The sequence below is a fragment of the Rhineura floridana genome, chromosome 3 (assembly GCF_030035675.1).
Source record: "Rhineura floridana isolate rRhiFlo1 chromosome 3, rRhiFlo1.hap2, whole genome shotgun sequence".
NCBI classification, from domain to species: Eukaryota; Metazoa; Chordata; class Lepidosauria; order Squamata; family Rhineuridae; genus Rhineura; species Rhineura floridana.
This window is the reverse complement of record NC_084482.1, coordinates 191,156,952-191,167,784: the sequence shown is the minus strand read 5'-3', so window position 1 is coordinate 191,167,784 and position 10,833 is coordinate 191,156,952.

Genomic DNA, 10,833 nt, shown 5'->3' with positions numbered 1-10,833 from the left:
GGACTACATAACCCACGTCACCCCTTTAGCTACAAATTACACTCAAAAACGCTTAATAATCCCCTTCTCAGACTTGACACACGCCAAAAGAGTATATGCCAACAGAGAGAGCTTCCTAGAATATGACATCACAGTTAGGAGATTGTTTATAAACAACGCTCCTCCACAGCAGCTGCTGCAATGCCTATCAAGGACAAACATCTCTAAAGCCCATGAGAATGGGATAGATCGCTCACTCTTGTTGGAAACACCTACAACTTCTCTGCGAGAGCAGAGAGCGCTAAAATGCCCATTACCTTCCGTGATAACTGAATTTGTCCCTGAAGAAGCCCGGTTAATTGAGGCTTTCAAAGAATTACCTAATAACGAGCAGGAAGATATAATAACACGACTTGAACACCTCAAACTTCTACTGAGCAACCTGCAGAAGGAGTCCCACCTACAAGACACCGCAGGTAAACCACCGTCCCCGGCGGTCAGACAGCTTCCTAGCCCCCCCCCCATGAGAGATTAAATTCTGCTGGGGAGTCTTGGATAACGGTGGATATATTGGACTGTGAGGATTCACACTTACCAGAAGACCGGGCAACGCAGCATCCAAACTCGAGCTTCCGTCTCGACATTTCATCAATTGACGCAAATGCTCGGCCTATACCCCCGATGCGGACTTTCCCTGAGACTGGCACCGCTATGTGACCAAATGTGGCCTCTGAGCACTCAAAACTAGACCCCGCCCCTGTGCCCTTCTCAACTTGCCCCCTGAAGGATGTAGCCCACTACTCACCCTCCTTTGCGAGCTTTTTGTCATGGAACATAGCTGGATGGAGGAACAAGTTAAATGACCAAGAGTTTCTTGACTACCTCCAACTTTTTCAAATTATCTGCCTACAAGAAACCTGGCTCTTAGACCCCGCCGCCCCCTCTCTACAGGGATACAAAGTGTGGGAGAAACCTGCAAAAAAGACCTTTGCCAAGGGCCGGGGGAGTGGGGGCCTAGCAACTCTGGTCACTACAGCTATGAACATTTATGCAGCCATGCCATCGGGCACTTCCCCAGATATTTGTCTAACATTAACCCTTTCCATTCCAGGCTTACCTCCCATCATCTGCCTCAATGTATACTTCCCCCCTTTGCCACATGGCCGATCATCGTCCATGTGGCGGGAAATGGAGGCTTACATTGAAGGCTTGCTAAGCCAATATCTTTCTCACCAGCTCCTTATCTGTGGTGATTTCAATGCTCGAATAGGCTCCACTAAGACTCTCGGCATTGATCCCTGGCCCGCCACAGTATCTGCAACTCAGTTTGAGAGACAATCATGGGACAAAACAGTAAATAGAATGGGCAAGCCTTGGTACAATGGTTAGCCAATTTCCAGCTCTTGGCCTAAACGGCTCAGCGCTCGACTCCTCCGGGGGCTTTTTCACTTACATCACAGATAAAGGGGCGAGTGTTGTAGACTATTTCTTGGGCTCTCTAACCTTGGGCCTCTTGGTCAAGGAAGTCTTTGTTGACTTCCGAGCCAATAGTGACCATCTCCCACTTAGGCTATCGTTAAATACAACTCACCAGATACCACACCCGCCCCCAAACCCTCTTGTAGGCTGCCTCTTCGGCGTCACCTGACTTAAATGGTCTATTTCTATAGGCTTTAACGTTTCCCAGCACCTGCGGACTCAGCCCATGATAGATGCTCACCAGTCAGCTGTGGCTAGCCTGTCAACTGTTCACAACTCTTATAGACAGATTGTAGAAGGTTTGAAATCCCTGGTAACTACCCATGGACATAAAAACACCTAGCAAACCCAAGGTCATGGTACGACGTAGAGTGTAGAGCTAAGAAAAAAGAAATACAGGCCCACATGAGGTTGGTACGACGTGATCCATCACCTGAGACGATCGAGCTTCTGATCCAAATTAAAAAGCAATATAAGGCCCTGCTAAGGGACAAGAAGCAGGCCTTCGTTGCCGAAAATTGGTGTGCATTCGGCCTTGCCTTATCTCAAAATAAGGACGCAGAATTTTGGAGAATAGTTCATGAGAGGCTTTCCCAGAACCCTTATGTCAACATCCCTTCCATCCTTCCGGATACCTGGGTGGCGCATTTTCGCGCCATCTTTGAGTCCCTTACTCCTCCTTCTCCTAGTTCCCAGGAAGGCCTGCCCCCCGTTCCCTTACCAATCTGGCCCCCCGTCTCTTGTCTTGAGATCGAGGAGCTAATAGCAACCCTTAGGCCGGGTAAGGCTCCTGGGGAGGATATGCTTCCACCGGAGATTTATCTGGCAGAAGCCTCTTGGTGGACCCCTATTTTAGCAACTCTTTTCTCAGCGATTAATTCTACTGCCAACATCCCAAGGGGATGGCGTACCAGCATTATAGTTCCAATATATAAAAAGGGGGATCCCACTGACCCCCGAAACTATAGGCCGATTAGCCTTCTTAATGTAGCCTCTAAATTGTATGCCCGCTATCTATTGAACAAACTTTTGCAATGGGACGCCCACAACAAGGTAATCCACCAAGAGCAAGCAGGCTTCCGGAAAGGAAGAAGCACCATAGACCAGGTGTTTATCTTACATCATTTAATTAAGAAGACGACCACTGATCCATCAAACTCACTCTATGTGGCATTTGTGGACCTCTCAATGGCGTTTGATTCAATAGATAGAAACCTCCTATGGTCCAAGTTTGACCAATCAAACTTGGACAAAAGGCTTCTCTGGCTAATCAAGTCACTCCACCAGGAAAACTTCCTCCAGGTACACCTAGGTCTAAATGGCGCCCTGTCATATACAATCCCAGTGGGTAGGGGAGTAAAACAGGGCTGTGTGCTGGCCCCTTTTTTATTTAATTTCTATCTGAACGGACTAGTTCCAGCCCTTTCCTCCCCAGTCTTCTTTCCCCCAGCCGTTGGAGCAAGGAAGATTTCCATCCTGCTTTATGCAGGTGACCTTGCGTTACTATCAATAACTGAAATCGGCCTGAAAAGAATGTTGGCAAGGCTGTCTGAGTACTGCAAGGAACACTCCTTGGCAATAAACCACCTTAAAACCAAAATTATGGTTTGTGGGAAAAATAGGAGATCTCCCCACAGATGGTCTATAAATGGGCAGCCATTAGAAAAAGTACACTCTTTTAAATATCTAGGCCTACATCTCAGCCACAATGCCATCTGGAAGCAGCATTTTGAGGAAACTAAGCTGATAAACGCCAGAATCTCTGGCCAAATTCGCCGTTTCTTCTATTCGCGCGGGGGCCAATTGGTAAATCCCATGCTGAAAATTTACCAGGCCAAGGTCTTACCGATGATCTTGTATGGCACAGAGTTATGGGCCCCGACGGTTAAGCTAAGGTTAGAGGTGTTCCAAAACTCCTTAATGAGACAGATCACCGGCTTTCCCCCAGCGTGCCCTCGGCCCATCTGAGAGCTGAATTAGGACAGCCCTCTCTGGCAGTCAAAGTTGACCTGGCACAAATGAGATTCTGGAGGAGAATCCTTCAAATGGAGGAATCCTCTTTGGTCCGACTTTGTTGGCAGGAACAGATCCGACTAGAGAGCCGAGCGCAATGGTGCCAAGCCCTATTGTCTTCATATGAGCTTAACAGGGAGAATCTACTATCTTTTTCTCCCAATGCGCTTCGAAATAGAGTCCTTGATTTCGATGCGAACCAAGACAGGGCCGCAATAGCTGCCTCTCCCTTCTCCCCATGGTTCTCGGCTCTCAAACCCAACCATGCCACTTCTCAATATTTCGAAACACACGTGCTCCCCTCCGGAAAGCCTTTACAGAACTCCGTTTCCAAACAATGCCATCTGCTTTCTTAGAGGGGAGATATTCCCAGACCCCCTATTCCCAGCGATTGTGTATTCGAGGTTCCGGGGTGGTCGAAGACATAACCCATTACTTATTGACCTGCCCTTTATATGATGACCCAAGGAGGAAATTTTTAGCCCCAATCACAAACTCCCATAGGGACTTGTTTCCAGAAGAGCAAATGCTTCTTCTCTTGGCGGATTTAGACAGATCTACCATGCAGGCAGCAGCCAACTTCGCTTTGGCTGCAAGGAAATTGAGAGCTACATACCTCAAGGCCCTTAAGGGATAAGTCAGGGGGGAAATTTTATTGTACTGAGCTATCTCACGTATTTTAACCATTTTATGTATGTTTGTATGTTTTTTCCTTTTTAATTGTATTCTTTGCAATGGCTTATGGCCGAAATGCAATAAACTGAAACTGAAACATATCCTTTGGACTGCTGGAAACAAAATGACTCGGTTATGTTCACATGCAGAGCAAGCAGAGGTTAGGGTGTGGCAACAGAGACCACCCACTGAAACACCGTTACATTTATGATGATTTATTTATTTATTTATTTCATTTGTATCCCACCCTTCCTCCCAGCAGGAGCCCAGGGCAGCAAAGAAGGCACTAAAAACACTTTAAAACACCATAAAAACAAATCTTAAAATACATTAAGGCAAAACAGCGTTAGAAACATTTAAAAAACTTTTTTTAAAGGGTTTAAAACATTATTAAAACATATTAACTAATTCTGACACAGACACAGACTGGGATACCTCTCAACTTAAAAGCTTGTTCAAAAAGAAAAGTCTTCAAAAGGCACCGAAAAGATAGAGATGGCGCCTGCCTAATATTTAAAGGGAGGGAATTCCACGGGGTAGGTGCCACCACACTAAAGGTCCGTTTCCTATATTTTGCAGAACGAACCTCCTGATAAGATGGTATCTGCAGGAGGCCCTCACCTGCAGAGCGCAGTGATCGACTGGGTATGTAAGGGGGAAGATGGTCTTTCAGGTATCCTGGTCCTCAGCTGTATAGGGCTTTGCATATCAAGACTAGAACCTCAAACTTGGCCCGGTAGCAAATGGGCAGCCAGTGCAATTCTTTCAGTAGCAGGGTGACATGTTGGCGATACCCTGCTCCAGTGAGCAGTCTCGCCGCCGCATTTTGCACCAGCTGCAGCTTCTGGACCAACCTCAAGGGCAGACCCACATAGAGCTCATTACAGTAATCCAGCCTAGAGGTTACCAGTGTGTGGACAACAGTGGTCAGGCTATCCTGGTCCAGAAACAGCTGCAGCTGTCTTACCAGCCAAAGCTGGTAAAAGGCACTCCTAGCCACTGAGGTCACCTGGGCCTCTAGCAACAAAGATGGATCCAGGAGCACCCCCAGGCTACGGACCTGCTCTTTCAGAGGGAGTATGACCTCGTCCAAAGCAGGCAACTGACCAATTATCCGAACTCGGGAACCACCAACCCACAGTGCCTCCGTCTTGCTAGGATTCAGACTCAGTTTATTGGCCCTCATCCAGCCCACCACCTAGTCCAGGGTTTGCATGGTCTCTCCCAATTCAGATGTCACAGAGAAATAGAGCTGGGTATCATCAGCATACTGCTGACACCTCGCCCCAAAGCTCCTGATGACTGCTCCCAAGGGCTTCATATAGATGTTAAACAGCATGGGGGACAAGATGGTACCCTGCGGCACCCCACAGCACAGCTGCCAGGGGGCCGAAAGACAGTCACCCAATGCTATTCTCAGAACGACCCTGGAGATAGGATCGGAACCACTGTAAAACAGTGCCTCAAATACCCAGCTCACCAAGTCGGCCCAGAAGGATACCATGTTCAATGGTATCAAAAGGCACTGAGAGATCAAGTAAGAATAACAGGGTTGCACTCCCCCTGTCCTTCTCCCAATAAAGGTCATCCATCAGGGCGACCAAGGCCGATTCAGTCCCATAACTAGGCCTGAACCCAGACTGGGATGGGTCAAGATAATCTGTTTCATCCAAGAGTACTTGCAATTGCTGCGCCACATCCCTCTCAATCACCTTCCCTAAAAAGGGAGTATTTGCAACAGGTCAGTAGTTGTCACAAATCAATGGGTCCAGGGTGGGCTTTTTCAGGAGTGATCGAATCACCGCCTCTTTCAAGGCAGCTGGAACCACTCCCTCCCACAATGATGCATTGACCACACCCTGGATCCACTTGGTCAGACCCCCTCGGCAACCTTTAATAAGCCAAGAAGGGCAAGGGTCGAGAAGACACGTTGTTGGCCGCATCATCGCAAGCACCTTGTCCACGTCATCAGGCCTCATCAACTGAAACGTTTCCCAAGAAATGGCAGGAGACGTTGCACTGGACACCTCATTGGGGACTACAGTATATGTAGATGGGGCATCAAGACTGCTACAGAGGCGGACTTCCCAGGAGGATCCCTCCGCCTGTGCAGCTCTGAGACGGGCTCCCATCTTGGATGAAACTTTTTCAGTTTTAAATCCAGTCAGAAGGGTCTTTTTTGACTGGGGATAATTTCTTCCGGATAAGGAAGAAACGTGAGATTTTCCACACAGCTTTGTTGTAATTGTTGGAGACTGGAATTCGTCTGTGAAAGAAGGTCTTCCAGCAGCTCGGACGAAGTGAGGATTTCTAGCTAGCTCAGCTGAATAAGTGACCCATTTTTTTTTCCTCTTTAAAGAAGAATGGACTAACAGGCAAGCATCCTCCTGTCTACGCTTATTACTTTCTTATCTATACAGCTAAAGAGATTTGTCAGAGAACCAGCAATTAAAAAAAACCCTGGGTGAGTCAACTTTCCTTCTTTTTTACTCACGGAACTAAGGGGGAAGAAAATAAAAATAGCCTATCTTTTTTTTATTGCAAAAAGCGGACATGGAAAATAGCATTATAAAGATTACAACAGATGAGGGGTTTCTGATTGGAAGAGAAAAGAAAAATCTTTTTGATTTATAAGACTTTTGTGTAATATATGTCTGGAACTATTTTTTCTGATCTACTTTTTTTTTGACGAATCTGCTCATTCTTTCTGCTACTAGTTAATTGGACGCTGTGAACTAAAGCTGTTTTTGCACTTCTGGGCATATAAGAGATAAGGGCTGTCTAGAGTGTGACGCCAGTTGGTTTGAAAGATTAACTCTTTTGTAACTGGATAAAGAAATAAACTGCTCTTTGCTTGGGACATTGAAAATTGAAGGAGTTTTGTTCCTTTGGCTTTAAGAATGACAATTAAGAAGATCATGGATGTACAAGAAGGGACTTTATCTTTAGACATGTTTCAGAAAATAATGAATGGGATTAACTCAATAAAACAAGAACTGAGAAATAATAGTCAAGCGTGGAGAATTGAATGAGACAGGAGCTAAAAGAAACTCAGGATTCTATGAGAAAGGAGAATAAAGATAGATCTGGAAAACCAAAAAAGGATGAAAGAGAAATTAAAGGCAAGGTTCAAACTATGGAGATTGGATTAAATATGGACATGGAAAAAGATTTGGATTTCCTGGCTGTGATGGATCCTGGAGACAAATATTACGGTTTGGAACTCAGCGCTGTCCCTGAAGGAATTGAAGAGATTGGAGATAAAGATATTATCGGTTCAAAAAAATTCCTGGACTGGAAGGACTTGATGGAACTTGAAATGGAGAAAGTTAATAGAATTAATCCCTGTTTTGTGTCAATGGAAAAATCTTCAAGAGATGTGCTAGTGTATCATGTAAAAAAGAGGAACAGAGATGCGGCTTTGCAACAATACTTCAGTGATACGTTCGGAATTGATGGCAAGAAAATATCTGTGATAAAGGAAATTCCTATCAGACTCTTATTATATGACTATGACAGCAAGATTTTTGGGTGCGTAAAGATGGAAGATGGAACCAATACGGATAATGGAAGAAGAGCGATTTGAAATTACTGGACTTAGTAGACTTGATGAGTTGGATTAATTGACATGTTTATCTAGAAAAAAAATTGATGGACATACATCTCAAGGATTGGAAACTTCTCTTTGACTTTTTGTGGAAGAATAAAATGATATGATGTTAATGAGATTTGAAACCAATTAAGATAACCGCTGGAGGAAGGTGATTTTATAATCTATTAAGAGACAGGCTTGTTATATATTATAGATTTATAGCTGAACTATGACAAATCGGAAGTCAATATTTTTATATATTTTTTCTTTTTTTATTATATTAGTTATTGATTTGTGTTTTTTTCTTTTTGTATTGTTTTGGTTTTGAAAATTTGAATAAAAATTAATTGGAAAAAAAAAAGACTGCTACAGAGGCGAGCAACTTTACCCTCAAAGTGCCTTGCAAACAATTCACAGTGAGCCTCCGAAGGGTCTAAGACTCCATTTCCTGGAGTTGATGTCAACAGACCCCTGACAATACAGAAAAGCTCCACCGTACGGCTACTTGAGGATGCGATGGAGGCAGAGAAGTGGGCCTTCTTCGCCGCCCTCACTGCCACACAGTAGGCACTGTTATGATGTTTTACTTGTGCCCGATCAGCCTCACAGCACGTCTTTCGCCACTTGCGCTATAGCCATCATCCAGCTTGTTTCATTGCCCTTAGCTCACTGGTGTACCAAGGTGCAAGCCGGGCTCCACAGTGCCGGAGAGGGTGCTCGGGGGCAACCGTGTCAAGAGCCTGACGTGCCTCGCTGTTCCACAGTGTGACAAGGGCTTCTACAGGGTCACCTGCTCTATCTACTGGGAACTCCCCCAGGGCATTCAGGAATCCAGTGGATTCCATTAGTCTCCGGGGGCGGACCATCTTAATCTGTCCACCCGCCCTGCAAGGCAGGATCGGAGCCATAAGTCTAAACTTCACCAGGAAGTGATCTGACCATGACAATGGGGTGACATCCACCACCACCCTATCTCCAGACCACCCCTTCCTCCATCTGGAGCAAAAACCAAGTTGAGGGTGTGCCCTGTCCTATGTGTTGGGCCAATAACAACTTGAGACAGCCCCATGGTCGTCATGGAGGCCATGAAGTCCCGAGCCGGAACACTAGAGGCGGCCTCAGTATGGACACTGAAATCACCCAGGACGATCATTCTGGGTTCCTCCAATACCACAGCCGAGATGACTTCTACCAGCTCGGTCAGAGAAGCTCCCGGGCAGCAGGGTGGACGGTACACCAGCAGCAACCCTAGTTTGCTGTCTCCTCGGCCCAACACCAGGTGCAGGCCCTCACAGCCAGCTCCAGGACAGAGCTCCTGGTGACAGAGATGGAAGTTCTGTAGACCACAGCAACTCCTCCTCCTCCCCCCCCCCGTCCCTGCAGCCTGTGCTGGTGCTGCAGCAAGTATCCAGGTGGGCAAAGTTGGGTTAGATCAACTCCTCCCAGCTCACCCACCCAGGTCTTGGTAATACACACCAAATCGGCACCTTCATCCACAATCAAGTCATGGATGAGAGTGGTATTATTGTGTACCGATCTGGCGTTCAGCAACAACACGCACAGGCCAGTGGGCACAGCAGATGAGCAACAAGGAACCAATCCATGAGAGGAGTGGCAGCAAGGAACAAGGTGCAGATAGCCCTGCCTTCGCCTTCTATGGTAATACACCACCTCCCCATGGCTATATTTCCCTCTGCCCGTAATCACTGAAATTGGGGTGGCATCACCCATGTTCCTCCGTGCTAAGACTCGTCCTAAACACCTAATATGGGCCCAACACGAGCCCACCAACAAAGCCTGCTGAAGCAAATTATCCCAGTAGGCCTCTGCGAGGATTGGGAACAGTCACACCCATTCAAATTTACCCACACAGGGCCCATCTACTCCCCCTCCTGTCTCACACCCAAGGAGGGCCAGCCTTCTGCCAGTTACAGACTCTCACTCTGAAGGCATCTGGCAACTTTATTCTATCATTCAGTTCACTGCACAGGCTCTCACCCTGTGCAGGAACTACACATGCACCACACGCCCTCCCCACCACCAATCTCTTCTACACTGGTTTAACAGAAAACAAATTAAGAAATACAAAACAAGAAAAAGTAACAGAAGGGGGGTAGCGCCCTCACCCTCGGGACTCCCTAAGGGGCTCCCCAAGGGCAGGTGGGCTTTTATGCCTCCTGGCCCAGCCAGCAGCTGTTGCAAGGGGCTGCGAGATTAATTGCAGCCTCTCTTAAGCAAGGACCAGGCAGGGGGTCCCAGTCCTTGCAGCACTTACCAGGGACTTCAGCTGTCTCAAAAGATAGCAACCCAGAGGAGCAAGCAGCAAGCACCCAGATGCCAGATACTCACTCCCAGGGCAGGTCTTCTTCAGTCCCCTCGTGCTGCAGCTGTTCCATTTATATGATAAACCACCCAACCAAAAAAAAAATTGTTAATGACCAGTGGTAACTGGATGCATAACAGATGATTTTTATTTGTCAGATTTTCTATGGTAAAGGGAAATCTGGATTAAACATCTAGAAAAAAAGTATGGGCTAGCATTTTGTTGAGGTTGTTGTGTGGATGATGCAAAAAAATAATCCAATGAAAAATCTTGTACACATCAGCAGCACTGATTCATAAAATCCAGTCCGGGAGTACTCCCGGTGGTGGCTGATGCTCATTGAGACTGGTAGGGTGGAAGGCATGGAGCTCACCAGCAGGTGGAGTCGGAGCCAAAGACAGACAGAGGCAACTCATCCTAGTTTGTCCCCATCCTCCTCCTCCCTGCTGAGTTTTTGGACTACAGCTCTCATCAGCTGCAGCCAGCACAGCCAGTGGTCAAGGAACACTAGAACATAGGAAGCTGCCTTATACTGAGTTAGAACATTGGTCCATCTAGCTCAGTATTGTGTACACCGGCTTGTAGCAGCTCTCCAGGGTTACAGGTAGGATTTTTTCAGCTTAAACTGGAAATGCGAGGGATTGAACCTGTGACCTTCTGCATGCAAAGAAGATGTGCTATCATTGAGCTATGGCCCTTCCCTGAGGATGATGGGAACTGCCATCCAGCAACTTCTGGAGGGCCACAACTTCCTCATAACGCAGTCACCCCT